Genomic DNA, 19,513 nt, shown 5'->3' with positions numbered 1-19,513 from the left:
AAATCAGCTTGAATGCTTCAGGGGCTGGGGCATAGCCATCATGAGCCCCACACCGAGGGAGCAACTCGAAAGAAGAACAAGGCTAGAGGAAGATCTGAGACAAAGAAATCTGACTTTTACCAGAGCTGACCAGAGGAAAGCACAAACACAGTCCCTCACTACCACAAATAATGCAGTCCAGTTTCCCACATTTGGGGAAATCACAGGGGTCAGCATACCCAGAATGCAATGAATGAACCTCACCCTGGGAGAACAATCTTCATGACCATGGTATCTCCTATGCAAAATAAGTATGATTTGGGGATAGAGCTGGGGAGGGCCGCTGCTCAGGCACATCTCTGTCAAGTAAAGGAGATTCAACTGAGGCAGCACAAGGGAACTCTCATCTGGGGACAACAACTGCAGGGAGAACACATATTTTCAGATGAACATGGGAGGGCAGAAGGCTGCCTAATACTGAAGCACCCCCAAACAACAAACCAAATGCAACAACTAGTGCAAGCATTCCTGGGGGAAGGCCTGCAGCAGATGGATTTGCATATGGTGATGTCATCCAAGCAGTGGGTCAAAGTTGGCTTCAACCCTCGTCTGCATATGAAAAGAAAAAAGGGATGTGCAGGGCATGGCGGCCTTTTGCGGCGCTTGGATGACCCCTAATTCACATTAAACACCTCCACCCTCCTTCGGTGTGGGGCTCATGTTGGCTATGCCCCAGCCCCTGAAGCATTCAAGCTGATTTCTTGCAGCAGCTGGGCACTGTAACAGCTCCAGAGCTGCTCTGTAAAGCATGTAAAAGGGTGTGGGCCCTGCAGCACTACCTGTAGTTTGCATTGTGCATTGGAAGGCACAAAGTAAGCAGACAGGAGGAGAAGTCAGGATAGTGCACAAGGGTATAGAAGGGAGGGGCTCAAAAAAAAAGAAGTGGAAACAGACTGCAAACTAGGCTGGAGAGAGACCTGAGACAAAGAGATCTGAATTATATGAAAGCCGACCAGTGGAAACACAAATTATGCAGTCAAGTTTCCCACATTTGGGGAAATCGCAAGAGCAGCACACCCAGAGTGCAATGGGTGAGCCTTGCCCTGGGAGAAGCACCTTCATGATCATAGTATCTCACCTGGCAGGTAAGTAGGAGTTGGGCTAGAGCTGGGTAGGGTCGCTGCTCGGGCACTTCCCTGTCAAGTGAAGGAGATCCAACTGAGTCAGCACAAGGGAACTCTCGAAAGAAGAACAAGGCTAGAGGAAGATCTGAGACAAAGAAATCTGACTTTTACCAGAGCTGACCAGAGGAAAGCACAAACACAGTCCCCCACTACCACAAATAATGCAGTCAAGTTTCCCACATTTGGGGAAATCACAGGGGTCAGCATACCCAGAATGCAATGAATGAACCTCACCCTGGGATAACAGTCTTCATTACCATGATATCTCCTATGCAAAATAAGTATGATTTGGGATAGGGCTGGGGAGGGCCGCTGCTCAGGCACATCTCTGTCAAGTAAAGGAGATTCAACTGAGGCAGCACAAGGGAACTCTCATCTGGGGACAACAACTGCAGGGAGAACACATATTTTCAGATGAACATGGGAGGGCAGAAGGCTGCCTAATACTGAAGCACCCCCAAACAACAAACCAAATGCAACAACTAGTACAAGCATTCCTGGGGGAAGGTCTGCAGAAGCCGGATTTGCATACAGTGATGTCATCCAAGCAGTGGGCCAAAGTTGGCTGGAACCCTCATCTGCATATGAAAAGAGCAAAAGGGGTATGCAGGGAATGGCGGCCTTTTGCGGCGCTTGGATGACCCTTAGTTCGCATTAAACACCCCCACCCTCCTTCGGTGTGGGGCTCATGTTGGCAATGCCCCAGCCCCTGAAGCATTCAAGCTGATTTCTTGCAGCAGCTTGGCACTGTAACAGCTCCAGAGCTGCTCTGTAATGCAAGTAAAAGTTTGTGGGCCCTGCAGCACTACCTGTAGTTTGCATTGTGCATTGGAAGGCACAAAGTAAGCAGACAGGAGGAGAAGTCAGCATAGTGCACAAGGGTATAGAAGGGAGGGGCTCAAAAAAAAAGAAGTGGAAACAGACTGCAAACTAGGCTGGAGAGAGACCTGAGACAAAGAGATCTGAATTATATGAAAGCCGACCAGTGGAAACACAAATTATGCAGTCAAGTTTCCCACATTTGGGGAAATCGCAAGAGCAGCACACCCAGAGTGCAATGGGTGAGCCTTGCCCTGGGAGAAGCACCTTCATGATCATAGTATCTCACCTGGCAGGTAAGTAGGAGTTGGGCTAGAGCTGGGTAGGGTCGCTGCTCGGGCACTTCCCTGTCAAGTGAAGGAGATCCAACTGAGTCAGCACAAGGGAACTCTCGAAAGAAGAACAAGGCTAGAGGAAGATCTGAGACAAAGAAATCTGACTTCTACCAGAGCTGACCAGAGGAAAGCACAAACACAGTCCCCCACTACCACAAATAATGCAGTCAAGTTTCCCACATTTGGGGAAATCACAGGGGTCAGCATACCCAGAATGCAATGAATGAACCTCACCCTAGGATAACAGTCTTCATTACCATGATATCTCCTATGCAAAATAAGTATGATTTGGGATAGGGCTGGGGAGGGCCGCTGCTCAGGCACATCTCTGTCAAGTAAAGGAGATTCAACTGCGGCAGCACAAGGGAACTCTCATCTGGGAACAACAACTGCAGGGAGAACACATATTTTCAGATGAACATGGGAGGGCAGAAGGCTGCCTAATACTGAAGCACCCCCAAACAACAAACCAAATGCAACAACTAGTACAAGCATTCCTGGGGGAAGGTCTGCAGAAGCCGGATTTGCATACAGTGATGTCATCCAAGCAGTGGGCCAAAGTTGGCTGGAACCCTCATCTGCATATGAAAAGAGAAAAGGGGTATGCAGGGAATGGCGGCCTTTTGCGGCGCTTGGATGACCCTTAGTTCGCATTAAACACCCACACCCTCCTTCGGTGTGGGGCTCATGTTGGCAATGCCCCAGCCCCTGAAGCATTCAAGCTGATTTCTTGCAGCAGCTTGGCACTGTAACAGCTCCAGAGCTGCTCTGTAATGCAAGTAAAAGTTTGTGGGCCCTGCAGCACTACCTGTAGTTTGCATTGTGCATTGGAAGGCACAAAGTAAGCAGACAGGAGGAAAAGTCAGGATAGTGCACAAGGGTATAGAAGGGAGGGGCTCAAAAAAGAAGAAGTGGAAACAGACTGCAAACTAGGCTGGAGAGAGACCTGAGACAAAGAGATCTGAATTATATGAAAGCCGACCAGTAGAAACACAAATTATGCAGTCAAGTTTCCCACATTTGGGGAAATCACAGGGGCAGCACACCCAGAGTGCAATGAGTGACCCTTGCCCTGGGAGAAGCACCTTCATGATCATAGTATCTCACCTGGCAGGTAAGTAGGAGTTGGGCTAGAGCTGGGGAGGGTCGCTGCTTGGGCACCCCCCTGTCAAGTAAAGGAGATCCAACTGAGGCAGCACAAGGGAACTCTCGAAAGAAGAACAAGGCTAGAGGAAGATCTGAGACAAAGAAATCTGACTTTTACCAGAGCTGACCAGAGGAAAGCACAAACACAGTCCCCCACTACCACAAATAATGCAGTCAAGTTTCCCAAATTTGGGGAAATCACAGGGGTCAGCATACCCAGAATGCAATGAATGAACCTCACCCTGGGAGAACAATCTTCATGACCATGGTATCTCCTATGCAAAATAAGTATGATTTGGGATAGGGCTGGGGAGGGCCGCTGCTCAGGCACATCTCTGTCAAGTAAAGAAGATTCAACTGAGGCAGCACAAGGGAACTCTCATCTGGGGACAACAACTGCAGGGAGAACACATATTTTCAGATGAACATGAGAGGGCAGAAGGCTGCCTAATACTGAAGCACCCCCAAACAACAAACCAAATGCAACAACTAGTGCAAGCATTCCTGCGGGAAGGCCTGCAGCAGATGGATTTGCATATGGTGATGTCATCCAAGCAGTGGGTCAAAGTTGGCTTCAACCCTCGTCTGCATATGAAAAGAGAAAAGGGGCGTGCAGGGCATGGCGGCCTTTTGCGGCGCTTGGATGACCTATAGTTTGCATTAAACACCTCCACCCTCCTTCGGTGTGGGGCTCATGTTGGCTATGCCCCAGCCCCTGAAGCATTCAAGCTGATTTCTTGCAGAAGCTGGGCACTGTAACAGCTCCAGAGATGCTCTGTATGGCAAGTAAAAGGGTGTGGGCCCTGCAGCACTACCTGTAGTTCGCATTGTGCGTTGGAAGGCACAAAGTAAGCAGATGGGAGAAGTCAGGATAGTGCGCAAGGGCATAGAAGGGAGCGGCTCAAGAAAAGAGAAGTGGAAACAGACAGCAAACTAGGCTGGAGAGCTCTTCTGTCTATATTTTGCAAACCTGCTCTTGTCCTCTCCAGCTGCTCCATGTAGATTTGACGTCTGGAAAGGTGCATAACCCACTGACAAGCAGGCACACTCCTGCATGAGTTTTCTCTCTCACTAGCTGGATGATACACAATCATTTGCATGTGCTCCACCTCCGACACACCACCCACCCAACCACCCAGTGACCAGAGCCACCCACAAGCCAACTGGCTCCGTGATTTAATTTGCACAGTGTAGTCATCCAGGCAGCATGTCCTTCTCAATGGAAGGATCTCTGGTTCCATGGAATCTTCCACATTGGAATGCTGCGGAATAAAAAGGATTTAAATATTCAGCTTGCTAGCATTCAATGTACCTGCGGCTTGGCTTTAGCACATGGGTCTTCATCCTGTGGCCCTCCAGCTGCTGTGAAACTACACATCCCAGCATGCCCTGCCACAGTTTTGCTATTAAGGTATGCTAAAACTGAGGCAGGGCATGCTGGGATGTGTAGTTCCACAGCAGCTGGAGGGTCGCAGGTTGAAGACCCATGTTCTAGCATGCCTGTTCTATGATGCATGTACCGTGATGTCACAATCAGCTTGGAATGGGGTGTCTAGCAGGCATTTGCTGACAGCCACTTGAGGGAGACACACATCAGGAGATGCAGCATATCGGAGGTCTTCGATGCCTTTCCAGCAAATGCACACCACCTGCTGCTGGTCTGGACACAAAACAATGCCCACAATCGAAGTCCCAAAATGCCCAACTACAGGATTCATGTAAGTAGTGAATTTAGGAATGAATTTAGAAGTAGGAAATTAAGTTAGTTCACAAGTACATTCAAATTCAGATCTAAAGTCTAGGTAGGCCTCACGTCCTGGCAGCCCCCAGCACTTAAAAATGCCTTGATTAGAGGTAGAGAATTAAATGTAGATAAAAAGTAGACACAAAATAAGACTCCACAGAGCAGTTATCAGGTGTCTTTATCAATTGTTGCATTTAAAAAATCAAGCAATTAGGGAACACAATGTTGCAACAATGTAACCCTATTTGCAAAATAGTACTAAATAAGTTTGTCGATGTAAGACATTTGCAAAGGCGCATCCAAAACACGCTGGAAAATGCAACTGAATCTGTTTTTGGAGGCTAGAATAGGAAATGTGCATCGGTCCTACAAGTACTGAAAGCTCTTCTACCATCTCCCTTTTCTGAAAAGCCATTTAATATATGGTTCCCAGATAGGGGACATATCAGATATTGCCTTTCAAAAGCAGCAAATATCATACCACTTCTATTGCCATCAAAGATAAACATTGATTGTTTTCAGATATTGGATTGAAAAAGCAGTCTTTATTGACATAAAGAAGCAAAAAAACATACATAAACATTACACACATAAGTACTGTGTTGCAGCACAGCCAAAACACAATACAAATGCTGTCGGTATAGTACAGTTCAAGAACTACAGCACATGCCAGCCTACACTATAAATCATGAACTGCACTATACATTTAAACTATACAATAATACAACAGTTAATAAGGCTATGTGTGTGGAGTGTAAGAGGGTGAGGGAATCACAAGACCGAAGCTTTATTGTAACACAGACACATATAAGGGGAGGGGCAATAAATAGAAAGGTATCCTTTACTATAGAATGTAGTCTAATCCGACCTCTGTGCTCTTCCACAACTGAAAAACGGATAGTGTTCCCAAGCCTTCCATCCTGGAATATCTGTGGTCTTTCGCCAATGAAGAAAACAATCCCTCCCTCCAGCAGACCCTTCAACCACGATACAAGATCACAGCCAAAAGGCCGAGATGCAACTACACTTGAGCTTAACAAAAATGGCTAAAACTTAGTGGAGGAAAGTGCAGTGCACCAAAACATAAGCTGACACAATCATGGAGAATGTGCCAGCATATATGCTCTTCTATCTATATTTTGCAAACCTGCTCTTGTCCCCTCCAGCTGCTCTATGTAGATTTGACGTCTGGCAAGGTGCATAACCCACTGACAAGCAGGCACACTCCTGCATGTGTTTTCGCTCTCACTAGCTGGATGATACACAATCATTTGCATGTGCTCCACCTCCGACACACCACCCACCCAACCACCCAGTCACCAGAGCCACCCACAAACCAACTGGCTCCGTGATTTAATTTGCACAGTGTAGTCATCCAGGCAGCATGTCCTTCTCAATGGAAGGATCTCTGGTTCCATGGAATCTTCCACATTGGAATGCTGCGGAACAAAAAGGATTTAAATATTCAGCTTGCTAGCATTCAATGTACCTGCGGCTTGGCTCTAGCACATGGGTCTTCATCCTGTGGCCCTCCAGCTGCTGTGAAACTACACATCCCAGCATGCCCTGCCACAGTTTTGCTATTAAGGTATGCTAAAACTGAGGCAGGGCATGCTGGGATGTGTAGTTCCACAGCAGCTGGAGGGTCGCAGGTTGAAGACCCATGTTCTAGCATGCCTGTTCTATGATGCATGTACCGTGATGTCACAATCAGCTTGAAATGGGGTGTCTAGCAGGCATTTGCTGACAGACACTTGAGGGAGACACACATCAGGAGATGCAGCATATCGGAGGTCTTCGATGCCTTTCCAGCAAATGCACACCACCTGCTGCTGGTCTGGACACAAAACATTGCCCACAATCGAAGTCCCAAAATGCCCAACTACAGGATTCATGTAAGTAGTGAATTTAGGAATGAATTTAGAAGTAGGAAATTAAGTTAGTTCACAAGTACATTCAAATTCAGATCTAAAGTCTAGGTAGGCCTCACGTCCAGGCAGCCCCCGGCATTTAAAAATGCCTTGATTAGAGGTAGAGAATTAAATGTAGATAAGAAGTAGACACAAAATAAGACTCCACAGAGCAGTTATCAGGTGTCTTTATCAATTGTTGCATTTAAAAAATCAAGCAATTAGGGAACACAATGTTGCAACAATGTAACCCTATTTGCAAAATAGTACTAAATAAGTTTGTCGATGTAAGACATTTGCAAAGGCGCATCCAAAACACGCTGGAAAATGCAACTGAATCTGTTTTTGGAGGCTAGAATAGGAAATGAGCATCGGTCCTACAAGTACTGAAAGCTCTTCTCCCATCTCCCTTTTCTGAAAAGCCATTTAATATATGGTTCCCAGATAGGGGACATATCAGATATTGCCATTCAAAAGCATCAAATATCATACCACTTCTATTGCCATCAAAGATAAACATTGATTGTTTTCAGATATTGGATTGAAAAAGCAGTCTTTATTGACATAAAGAAGCAAAAAAACATACATAAACATTACACACATAAGTACTGTGTTGCAGCACAGCCAAAACACAATACAAATGCTGTCGGTATAGTACAGTTCAAGAACTACAGCACAGGCCAGCCTACACTATAAATCATGAACTGCACTATACATTTAAACAATACAATAATACAACAGTTAATAAGGCTATGGGTGTGGAGTGTAAGAGGGTGAAGGAATCACAAGCCCGAAGCTTTATTGAAAGACAGACACATATAAAGAGAGGATTAATAAATACAAAGATATCCTTTACTATAGAATGTAGTCCAATCCGGTCTTTCAACTCTTCCACAACTGAAAAACGGATAGTGTTCCCAAGCCTTCCATCCTGGAATATCTTCAGTCTCTCGCCAATGAAGAAAACAATCCCTCCAGCAGACTCTTCAACCACGATACAAGATCACAGCCAAAAGGGCGAGAAGCAACTACACTTGCGTTTAACCAAAATGGCTAAAACTTAGTGAAGGAAAGTGCAGTGCACCAAAACATAAGCTGACACAATCATGGAGAATGCGCCAGCATATATGCTCTTCTGCGGCCCACTAGTAGATGAGCACTCTGCAGCCACCACAGAAGAGACACCCTTGTCCTCGGAGACATGGTTATCCGCTGATGCATCTGAAGATGCGATCCGGACCATTTGTCCAGCAGATCCCACTGAAAAGTTCTTGCGTGAAATCTGCTGAATGGAATCGCTTCGTAAGAAGCCACCATTTTTCCCAGGACCCTTGTGCAATGATGCACTAACACTTTTCCTGGTTTTAGGAGGTTCCTGACTAGCTCGGATAACTCCCTGGCTTTCTCCTCCGGGAGAAACACCTTTTTCTGGACTGTGTCCAGAATCATCCCTAGGAACAGCAGACGTGTCGTCGGGATCAGCTGCGATTTTGGAATATTTAGAATCCACCCGTGCTGTTGTAGCAGTACCCGAGATAGTGCTACTCTGACCTCCAACTGTTCCCTGGACTTTGCCCTTATCAGGAGATCGTCCAAGTAAGGGATAATTAAGACGCCTTTTCTTCGAAGAAGAATCATCATTTCGGCCATTACCTTGGTAAAGACCCGGGGGGCCGTGGACAATCCAAACGGCAGCGTCTGAAACTGATAATGACAGTTCTGTACTACGAACCTGAGGTACCCTTGGTGAGAAGGGCAATTTGGGACATGAAGGTAAGCATCCTTGATGTCCAGGGACACCATATAGTCCCCTTCTTCCAGGTTCGCTATCACTGCTCTGAGTGACTCCATCTTGAATTTGAACCTTTGTATGTAAGTGTTCAAAGATTTCAGATTTAGAATAGGTCTCACCGAGCCGTCTGGCTTCGGTACCACAAATAGTGTGGAATAATACCCCTTTCCCTGTTGTAGGAGGGGTACTTTGATTATCACCTGCTGGGAATACAGCTTGTGAATTGCTTCCAATACTGCCTCCCTGTCGGAGGGAGACGTTGGTAAAGCAGACTTCAGGAACCTGCGAGGGGGAGACGTCTCGAATTCCAATCTGTACCCCTGGGATACTACCTGTAGGATCCAGGGGTCCACTTGCGAGTGAGCCCACTGCGCGCTGAAACTCTTGAGACGACCCCCCACCGCACCTGAGTCCGCTTGTAAGGCCCCAGCGTCATGCTGAGGACTTGGCAGAAGCGGTGGAGGGCTTCTGTTCCTGGGAAGAGGCTGTCTGCTGCAGTCTTTTTCCCTTTCCTCTACCCCGGGGCAGATATGACTGGCCTTTTGCCCGCTTGCCCTTATGGGGACGAAAGGACTGAGGCTGAAAAGACGGTGTCTTTTTCTGCTGAGAGGTGAGTTGGGGTAAAAAGGTGGATTTTCCAGCTGTTGCCGTGGCCACCAGGTCCGAAAGACCGACCCCAAATAACTCCTCCCCTTTATACGGCAATACTTCCATATGCCGTTTGGAATCCGCATCACCTGACCACTGTCGTGTCCATAAACATCTTCTGGTAGAAATGGACATCGCACTTACTCTTGATGCCAGGGTGCAAATATCCCTCTGTGCATCACGCATATATAGAAACGCATCTTTTAAACGCTCTATAGTCAATAAAATACTGTCCCTGTCCAGGGTATCAATATTTTCAGTCAGGGACTCCGACCACGCCACCCCAGCGCTGCACATCCAGGCTGAGGCAATCGCTGGTCGCAGTATAACACCAGTATGTGTGTATATACTTTTTAGGACATTTTCCAGCTTCCTATCAACTGGCTCCTTGAGGGCGGCCGTATCAGGAGACGGTAACGCCACTTGTTTTGATAAGCGTGTGAGTGCCTTATCCACCCTAGGGGGTGTTTCCCAACGCGCCCTAACTTCTGGCGGGAAAGGGTATAATGCCAATAATTTCTTAGATATCAGCAATTTTTTATCGGGGGAGACCCACGCATCATCACACACTTCATTTAATTCTTCTGATTCAGGAAAAACTACGGGTAGTTTTTTCACACCCCACATAATACCCTTTTTTGTGGTACTTGTAGTATCAGAAATATGCAAAGCCTCCTTCATTGCCGTGATCATGTAACGTGTGGCCCTACTGGAAAATAAGTTTGTTTCTTCACCGTCGACACTGGAGTCAGTGTCCGTGTCTGTGTCGACCGACTGAGGTAATGGGCGCTTTAGAGCCCCTGACGGTGTTTGAGACGCCTGGACAGGCACTAACTGACTTGCCGGCTGTCTCATGTCGTCAACAGTTTTTTGTAAAGTGCTGACACTATCACATAATTCCTTAAATAAGACCATCCAGTCAGGTGTCGACTCCTTATCGGGTAATATCACTACTACAGGCAATTGCTCCGCCTCCACACCATTTTCCTCCTCATACATGTCGACACACGCGTACCGACACACAGGACACACACAGGGAATGCTCTGATAGAGGACAGGACCCCACTAGCCCTTTGGGGAGACAGAGGGAGAGTTTGCCAGCACACACCAGAGCGCTATATATGTATAGGGACAACCTTATAAATAAGTGTTTCTCCCTTATAGCTGCTATATATGTTTTTATATGCCAAATTAGTGCCCCCCCCTCTCTTTTTTACCATGTTTCTGTAGTGCAGGACTGCAGGGGAGAGTCAGGGAGACGTCCTTCCAGCGGAGCTGTGAGGGAAAATGGCGCTTGTGTGCTGAGGAGATAGGCTCCGCCCCCTTCACGGCGGCCTTTCTCCCGCTTTTTATGAGGTAAAATGGCAGGGGTTAAATACATCCATATAGCCCAGGAGCTATATGTGATGTATTTTTTACCATAAATAGTGTTTTCATTGCGTCTCAGGGCGCCCCCCCCAGCGCCCTGCACCCTCAGTGACCGGAGTGTGAAGTGTGCTGAGAGCAATGGCGCACAGCTGCAGTGCTGTGCGCTACCTTTCTTGAAGACAAGATGCCTTCTGCCGCCGATTTCTGGACCTCTTCACTCTTCTGGCTCTGTAAGGGGGCCGGCGGCGCGGCTCCGGGACCCATCCATGGCTGGGCCTGTGATCGTCCCTCTGGAGCTAATGTCCAGTAGCCAAGAAGCCCAATCCACTCTGCACGCAGGTGAGTTCGCTTCTTCTCCCCTTAGTCCCTCGATGCAGTGAGCCTGTTGCCAGCAGGACTCACTGAAAATAAAAAAACCTAAGTCTATACTTTTATTCTAAGCAGCTCAGGAGAGCTACCTAGATTGCACCCTTCTCAGCCGGGCACAAAAACCTAACTGAGGCTTGGAGGAGGGTCATAGGGGGAGGAGCCAGTGCACACCACCTAGTTCTAAAGCTTTTACTTTTGTGCCCTGTCTCCTGCGGAGCCGCTAATCCCCCATGGTCCTGACGGAGTCCCCAGCATCCACTTAGGACGTCAGAGAAAATGATGCTTATCTTTTTGAAGATGGAGAGTCAGTGGAGGTACACCCAACGCGTTTCGTCCTTAGACTTCATCACCCCTTGATGAAGTCTAAGGACGAAACGCGTTGGGTGTACCTCCACTGACTCTCCATCTTCAAAAAGATAAGCATCATTTTTATCATCCTGAAATATTTTTTATCAGTATGAAATTGTTTTTACTGATTTTACATGATTTTGGATTCTAGCTAAATTATATACTCTATTTTTACCTGTTTATGTTTTTAAAATCTTTTTTTTTTTACTGCATATCAAAAAAAAAATTTTTACCTACTTTTTTATCCCATCATTATATTATAAATTGCATAAATAAATATATTGTTACCCTTTTTCTAAAACCGTATCCTGCTATATTCTTCATAGTTACTTTAATTTGATAGACACTGTAAGTCGCTGGTACCCCTATTCCCCTTTTTTTCATATATATATATATATATATATATATGCACACACACTCATGTATATACATGCATATACATGTATACACAAATACACGTATGTACATGTTTATGTATGTATAATACACTGATAGAGTACATTATATTTATGAATTAATTGCTTCCCGATTCTGCAGCATCATCATCAGCACCACCAGTGTTACTCACAGTCACTTCACACTGACTGCTGCACAACACATCACTTAATTTCCGGGCCGCCCGCCACCTGGTGAAGAGACATGGGAGATGAAGGACCAGCAGTGCCACGTTGAGCGGAAGTATTGTGAATTAGTTACCCACACACTCCTTGTGACACCTGCTCCCCGTCTGCCCTCCCACCCGCCGCCTGCCGTCCGGAACCCACACTGACAAGTAAGTCTCAGCAGAATGTGTCTGCCAGCAGCTCCCAGTCCCTCCTAGAGGAACACTGCCAGTGGTGTGGCGGCCGCGGCACACTAGGACTGAGAGACCGCAGCAGGAGGAAAGCACAGGTGGGCGGGAGGAGAGCATGGGCGGACATCACCACGTCACATTGCAAGGTGACGCCAGTCCCCCCAGTGAGGCTGCCGACGAATGCACTCAGCATAGTATTAGCAGCAGGCAGAGGGGGGGCGGGTGCAGCGGTGGTGGGAGGTACGGAAATGAGCTGCAGGCTAGGCTCCACCGATCACACACTCAGCGATCACTGTGCTACAGCAAGCGTGGCGTGCAGCGGTGCTGGACATTAGGGAGTGCCTGTGCGCACCAGGCACCCCCTGTACGCACGCCTATGCGCTACCACCCCCCATATGCCACACTACATCACTATGCTACAGCCCTCCCATATGCTGCACTTCATAATTACACTATACCCCCCATACAACATACTACATCACCACACTACACTACTCACAATAAAATTAAAACATCCCAGTTCCTAATTCTTAATGAGCTCACGTGAGTTCTCTCCCCAACGGAGCTCCAGACCAAGTAACAATGAAGACACCAGCAGCGTGTAGGGGGCAGGCCTGGTCCACTTGTCAGGAGAGAGCAGTCACAGGAGGGTAAGAAGGGGGCGGGGCCTAGTCCTACAGACGGGAGAGAGCACAGACAGGAGAGAGCAAGGTACAGGGGTAGAAGGGGACGGCTGATGTGAAGAAGGGGGCGGGGCCTATTCTTACAGGCTTTCAAAATTCGACTTTAAAATTCGACATTTGACAAATTCGACTTTTCTGCAATGGTACAAATGCGGCAATTCGACAAAAGTATATTCAATTGAAGTTTGTAAATTCGACAACAGTGCTTTTAAACAGTAAATTCGTCATTCTCAATCTGCAACACTTTGCTGGCGGAATCTAATTAAAAAAATTTAAAAACATGTTTTTTTTTGCTGTTTTTTTTTTTTTTGGTAATAGCATATCTATTTATATTAGAAGGGATTAGGTACTTGGTTTGTCTTTTTTGGAGGCACAAGTATTATTTATATATTTTTTAAAATATTATTTATTTTTTAAATGGAATGTGAAAAACCCAGAAAAAAAATTGTGTGGGTCCCCCCTCCAAAGCATAACCAGCCTCGGGCTCTTCGAGACGGTCCTGGTTCTAAAAATCCGGGGGAAAAACGGACAGGGGATCCCCCGTATTTTTAAAACCAGCACCGGGCTCTGCGCCTGGTGCTGGTGCAAAAAATACGGGGGACAAAAAGAGTAGGGATCCCCCGTATTTTTTACACCAGCATCGGGCTCAACTAGCTGGACAGATAATGCCACAGCCGGGGGTCACTTTTATACAGTGCCCTGCGGCCGTGGCATTTAATATCCAACTAGTCACCCCTGGCCGGGGTACCCTGGGGGAGTGGGGACCCCTTCAATCAAGGGGTCCCCCCCCCAGCCACCCAAGGGCCAGGGGTGAAGCCCGAGGCTGTCCCCCCCCATCCAAGGGCTGCGGATGGGAGGCTGATAGCCTTGAGAAAATTTAAAGAATATTGTTTTTTCTAGTAGTACTACAAGTCCCAGCAAGCCTCCCCCGCAAGCTGGTACTTGGAGAACCACAAGTACCAGCATGCAGGAGAAAAACGGGCCCGCTGGTACCTGTAGTTCTACTGGGAAAAAAATACCCAAATAAAAACAGGACACAGGCACCGTGAAAGTATAACTTTATTTCACACCTGCCGACACACACATACTTACCTATGTTGACATGAAGCAGTCGGTCCTCTTCTCCAAGTAGAATCCACGGGTACCTGAAAATAAGATAATTATACTCACCTGATCCAGGTTCCAGATTAAATCCACGTACTTGGCAAAACAACAAACCGAACACCCGGACCAGACGGACTGAAAGGGGTCCCATGTTTACACATGGGACCCCTTTCCACGAATGCAGACATCCGAATCTCGCGAGAATCCGACAGCGGGATGATGACGTTCGTGCGCGCTCGGGCTAGCCGAGCAAGGCGGGAAGGTTCGAACCTGCCTCGGACCCGTGTAAAATGGGTGAAGTTCGGGGGGTTCGGATTCCGACGAACCGAACCCACTCATCACTAGTATGTACGTGTGTGTCAGGTGCCGTGCGCGTACGTACGTGTCAGTGCCTTGCGTGTACGTACGTGTGTGTCAGGTGTCGTGCGTGTATGTGTGTGTGTGTGTGTGTCAGGTGGCGCGTACCTACATGTGTGTATGTCAGGTGCTGTGCATGTGTGTACGTACACGCGTGTGTCAGGTGCCGCGCGTGTACGTGTGTGTGTGTGTGTGTGTGTGTGCCAGGAGCCGCGCGTGTACATGTGTGTGGGTGTCAGGAGCCGTGCGTATACGTACATACGTGTAGGTGTCAGGTGCCGAGCATATACGTACATACGTGTGTGTGTGTCAGGAGCAGCGCGTGTTCGTACATGTGTGTGTGTCAGGAGCCACGCGTGCTTGTGTGTGTGTGTGTCAGGAGCCATGCGTGTGCATACGTGTGTGTGTCAGGTGCCACACGTGTACGTACGTGTGTGTCAGGTGCCGCACGTGTATGTGTGTGTGTGTTAAATGCCGCGTGTGTATGTACGTATGTGTGTGCCTGGAGCCGCGCGTGTACATACATGTGTGTGTGTCAGGTGCCTTACGTGTATGTGTGTGTCTCAGGTGCTGCACGTGTATATGTGTGTATCTCAGGTGCTGCATTTGTATGCGTCAGCTGCCACGTGGGTGTCAGGTGTTGAGCGTGTATGTGTTTGTGTCGCATCTGTATGTGTGTGACTGTCAGGTGCTGCGCGTGTATGTGTGTGTCAGGTGCTGCATGTGTATATATGTGTGAGTGGCAGGTGCTGCGTGTGTATACGAGTGTTTGTGAGGTGCTGCGAGTGTATGTGTGTGTTAGGTGCTCTGAGTGTATATGATTGTGTGTCAGGTGCTGTGCGTGTGTGCGTTAAATGCCACATGTATGTATGTGTGTCAGGTGCTGTGTGTGTGTGTGTGGGTGTGTCAGGTGCTGCATGTCTGTGTGTGTGGGTGTCTCAGGTGCTGCGTGTGTGTGTGTGTCTGTCAGGTGCTGCATGTGTGTGTCAGGTGCTGCATGTCTGCGTGTGTGTGTCAGGCGCTGCATGTCTGTGTGTCAGGTGCTGCGTGTGTGTGTGTGTGTGTCAGGTGCTGTGTGTGTGTGTGTGTGTGTCAGGTGCTGCGTATGTGTGTGTGTGTCAGGTGCTGCGTGTGTGTGTCAGGTGCTGCGTGTCTGCGTGTGTGTGTCAGGTGCTGCGTGTCTGCGTGTGTGTGTCAGGTGCTGCGTGTGTGTGTCAGGTGCTGCGTGTCTGCGTGTGTGTGTCAGGTGCTGCGTGTGTGTGTGTCAGGCACTGCATGTCTGTCAGGTGCTGCGTGTGTGTGTGTGTGTGTCAGGTGCTGTGTGTGTGTGTGTGTGTTTCAGGTGCTGCGTGTGTGTGTGTGTGTGTGTCGGGTGCTGCGTGTGTGTGTGTCAGGTGCTGCGTGTGTGTGTCAGGTGCTGCGTGTCTGCGTGTGTGTGTCAGGTGCTGCGTGTGTGTGTGTCAGGCACTGCATGTCTGTCAGGTGCTGCGTGTGTGTGTGTGTGTGTCAGGTGCTGTGTGTGTGTGTGTGTGTGTTTCAGGTGCTGCGTGTGTGTGTGTGTGTGTGTCGGGTGCGGCGTGTGTGTGTGTCAGGTGCTGCGTGTCTGCGTGTGTGTGTCAGGAGCTGCGTGTGTGTGTGTGTCAGGTGCTGCCTGTCTGCGTGTGTGTCAGGTGCTGCGTGTGTGTGTGTGTGTGTGTGTGTGTCAGGTGCTGCATGTCTGTGTGTCAGGTGCTGTGTGTGTGTGTGTGTGTGTGTGTCAGGTGCTGTGTGTGTGTGTGTGTGTCAGGTGCTGTGTGTGTGTGTGTGTGTGTGTCAGGTGCTGCGTGTGTGTCAGGTGCTGCGTGTCTGCGTGTGTCAGGTGCTGCGTGTCTGCGTGTGTGTGTGTGTGTCAGGTGCTGCGTGTCTTCGTGTGTGTGTCAGGTGCTGCATGTCTGCGTGTTTGTGTGTCAGGTGCTGTGTGTGTGTCAGGTGCTGCGTGACTGCGTGTATGTCAGATGCTGCGTGTGAGTGCGTGTGTCAGGTGCATGAGTATGAGTGTCAGGTGCGTGTGAGTGTGTGTGTCAGGTGCTGCGTGTGCGTGTGTGTCAGGTGCTGCGTGTGCGTGAGGTGCTGCGTGTGTGTCAGATGCTGCGTGTGCGTGTGTGTCAGGTGCGTAAGTGTGCGTGTGTGTCAGGTGCGTAAGTGTGCGTGTGTGTCAGGTGCGTGAGTGTGCGTGTGCGTCAGGTGCGTGAGTGTGTGTGTGTGTCAGGTGCGTGAGTGTGTGTGTGTCAGGTGCGTGAGTGTGTGTGTGTCAGGTGCGTGAGTGTGTGTGTGTCAGGCGCTGCGTGTCTGTGTGTGTCAGGCGCTGCGTGTCTGTGTGTGTCAGGCGCTGCGTGTCTGTGTGTGTCAGGCGCTGCGTGTCTGTGTGTGTCAGGCGCTGCGTGTCTGTGTGTGTGTCAGGTGCTGTGTGTGAGTGTGTGCGTGTGTGTCAGGTCCGTTTGAGTGTCAGGTGCTGCGTCTGTGTGTGTGTGTCAGGTGCTGCGTGTGTGTCAGGTGCTGCGTGTGTGCGTGTGTGTCAGGCGCTGCATATGCGTGTGTCAGGCGCTGCATGTGCGTGTGTCAGGCGCTGCATGTCTGTGTGTGTCAGGCGCTGCGTGTCTGGGGAAGGTGGCCGGACACACAGCAGGGAGGGGGGTGGCCGGACACACAGCAGGGAGGGGGGGTGGCCGGACACACAGCGGGGGGGGGGGTGGCCGGACACACAGCAGGGGGGAAGGGGGGCGGACACACAGCAGGGAGGAGGAGGAGGAGGGGGGGGTGGCTGGACACACAGCAGGGAGGGGAGGGTGACCGGACACACGGCAGGGAGGGATGGGGGTAGGGGGTGGCCGGACACAGCAAGAGGAGGGGGGGTGGCCGGACACACAGCAGGGGAGGGGAGGGTGGCCGGACACACAGCAAGGAGGGGGGGTGGCTGGACACACAGCAGGGAGGGGGGGGTGACGGGACACACGGCAGGGAGGGGAGGGGGTGGCCGGACACAGCAGGGAGGAGGGGGGGGTGGCCGGACACGCAGCAGGGGAGGGGAGGGTGGCTGGACACACGGCGGGGGGGGGGCTGGACACACGGCAAGGGGGGGGGGGAAATACGGCGGGGGGGGGGTGGCTGGACACACGGCGGGGGGGGTGGCTGGACACACAGCAGGGAGGGGAGGGTGACCGGACACACGGAAGGGAGGAGGAGGGTGACCGGACACACGGAAGGGAGGAGGAGGTGTGGCCGGACACACAGCAGGGGGGGGGGCGGACACAAAGCAGGGAGGGGAGGGGGTGGCCGGACACAGCGGGAGGAGGGGGGTTGGCCGAACACACAGCACGGGAGGGGAGGGTGGCTGGACACACAGCAGGGAGGGCGGGGGGACGGACACACAGCAGGGAGGGCGGCGGGGGGGGACACACAGCAGGGAGGGCGGGGGGTATGGAAGGACAAACAGCAGGGCGGACAGACACATAGCAGGGAGGGCAGGGGGGGCGGACGGACACACAGCAGGGAGGGGGGGACTAACGGACACACTGCAGGGGGGGGGGACACACCTGACACACTGCAGGGAGGGACGACACACTGCAGGGCGGGGGGGGGACACTGCAGGGAGGGCGAGGGGGGGGGAGACGGACACACAGCAGGGAGGGCGAGGGGGTGGGGGACGACGGACACACAGCAGGGAGGGAGGGGAGGACTGGTGACCATAGAGACCTTGATAAATATCGCATACTGCAGGGAGGGAGGGCCGGACACAGCAGGAGGAGAAGGAGGGAGGAGTGGCCGGACACAGCTGCCCGAGACGGCTCCTACTGCCAGCCGCACCACAGACGCGGGGAGGAGACGCAGGCAGCAACCAGGGAAGGTCCGGCGGGCGGCCGGGCACACAGCGGGAGGGAGGGCGGACAAGCGGGGGAGAAGTGGAAGCTGGGTACACAGCGGTGGGCTGCCTGACAGAACTCACCCAGTGCTACGCAGCTCCGGCGAGCTCCTCCCGCTTCATGGACCTCAGTGAACTCACGCGCCGGGAACCGCTGGCTGTCCTCCTGCAGCTCCACGTGACTCCTTCCCACTCTGTCTCCTCGTGCCCAACTGCCAGAGCTACTCTCTGTACACCCCCTGCTGGCGGCCACTGCGCAGCCGCAACAAATTGAAAAGCCCTATCTTTATAATGGGGCATATTTTACTTAATTAAAAAAAAACTGTAACTTCCTGAAAAACCTTAACCCCAAAAGGCACTACACTGGGACATACTCTATCTAGTAAAACAAACCCCAAGTCTTAATTCGTCCTCTATCCTGAGTTATGCCTTCCCAAAAAAATCCTCATTCACTCTATGGGAATACGGTGTCAAAAAGCCACAGAGGGAGTGGCAGAAAAAAACTGACAGTTGGAACTTTAGGTTACTCCCAATTCCTCATTTTTTATTATTTTGCCCTGAAATTTGGCATGCAGCACCGTGTGACGATTCTACGCTCCCATGGCAAATTTCAGCTCAGTACGTCCAATCAGTTTTGAGGTGTAGCCCCTCAAACACCATGCCCCCATCTCAGAAGTTCCCTATGGGAGAATTCCGTTTGTTCGATTCAGCCTTAATATAAGGGCACGACCGTGACCTTATAATATATATATATATATATAAAATATATATAATATATATATATATATATATATATAGATAGATAGATATAGATATAAATATATATATATATATATAGATATATAATATATGTATGTGGCTGTGTACATATATACACGCGTGTGTGTGTGTGTGTGTGTGTGTGTGTGTGTGTATATATATATATATATCTATCATGTGTGTATTACTGGTGTCTGCTGGTCTGAGGGATATCTGTGTTGAATTTGTTTGTTTCTTATTTTTTTTATTTTTCTATTTTATTATATATATATATATA

At 49.7% G+C, this 19,513-nt stretch overlaps 7 non-coding genes across 7 annotated transcripts; all 7 read right to left on the bottom strand.

The window, feature by feature from the left end:
* Positions 1–130: 130 nt before the first annotated feature.
* LOC134989934 (U1 spliceosomal RNA) lies at positions 131–294 on the bottom strand. The gene has a single exon (XR_010194898.1). It is a non-coding gene; the product is annotated as a U1 spliceosomal RNA (small nuclear RNA).
* A 675-nt stretch (positions 295–969) lies between these two features.
* Positions 970–1,132, bottom strand: LOC134989943 (U1 spliceosomal RNA). Its single transcript, XR_010194907.1, has one exon. It is a non-coding gene; the product is annotated as a U1 spliceosomal RNA (small nuclear RNA).
* A 152-nt stretch (positions 1,133–1,284) lies between these two features.
* On the bottom strand, positions 1,285–1,448 carry LOC134989937 (U1 spliceosomal RNA). Its single transcript, XR_010194901.1, has one exon. It is a non-coding gene; the product is annotated as a U1 spliceosomal RNA (small nuclear RNA).
* A 675-nt stretch (positions 1,449–2,123) lies between these two features.
* Positions 2,124–2,286, bottom strand: LOC134989942 (U1 spliceosomal RNA). The gene has a single exon (XR_010194906.1). It is a non-coding gene; the product is annotated as a U1 spliceosomal RNA (small nuclear RNA).
* A 152-nt stretch (positions 2,287–2,438) lies between these two features.
* LOC134989936 (U1 spliceosomal RNA) lies at positions 2,439–2,602 on the bottom strand. The gene has a single exon (XR_010194900.1). It is a non-coding gene; the product is annotated as a U1 spliceosomal RNA (small nuclear RNA).
* A 674-nt stretch (positions 2,603–3,276) lies between these two features.
* LOC134989944 (U1 spliceosomal RNA) lies at positions 3,277–3,439 on the bottom strand. Its single transcript, XR_010194908.1, has one exon. It is a non-coding gene; the product is annotated as a U1 spliceosomal RNA (small nuclear RNA).
* A 152-nt stretch (positions 3,440–3,591) lies between these two features.
* LOC134989932 (U1 spliceosomal RNA) lies at positions 3,592–3,755 on the bottom strand. The gene has a single exon (XR_010194896.1). It is a non-coding gene; the product is annotated as a U1 spliceosomal RNA (small nuclear RNA).
* Positions 3,756–19,513: the final 15,758 nt, after the last annotated feature.

Source organism: Pseudophryne corroboree, unplaced genomic scaffold, assembly GCF_028390025.1.
Source record: "Pseudophryne corroboree isolate aPseCor3 unplaced genomic scaffold, aPseCor3.hap2 scaffold_1131, whole genome shotgun sequence".
Lineage (NCBI taxonomy): Eukaryota > Metazoa > Chordata > Amphibia > Anura > Myobatrachidae > Pseudophryne > Pseudophryne corroboree.
The sequence above is the reverse complement of the archived record's forward strand: the minus strand, read 5'-3'. Positions and strand labels throughout refer to the sequence as shown.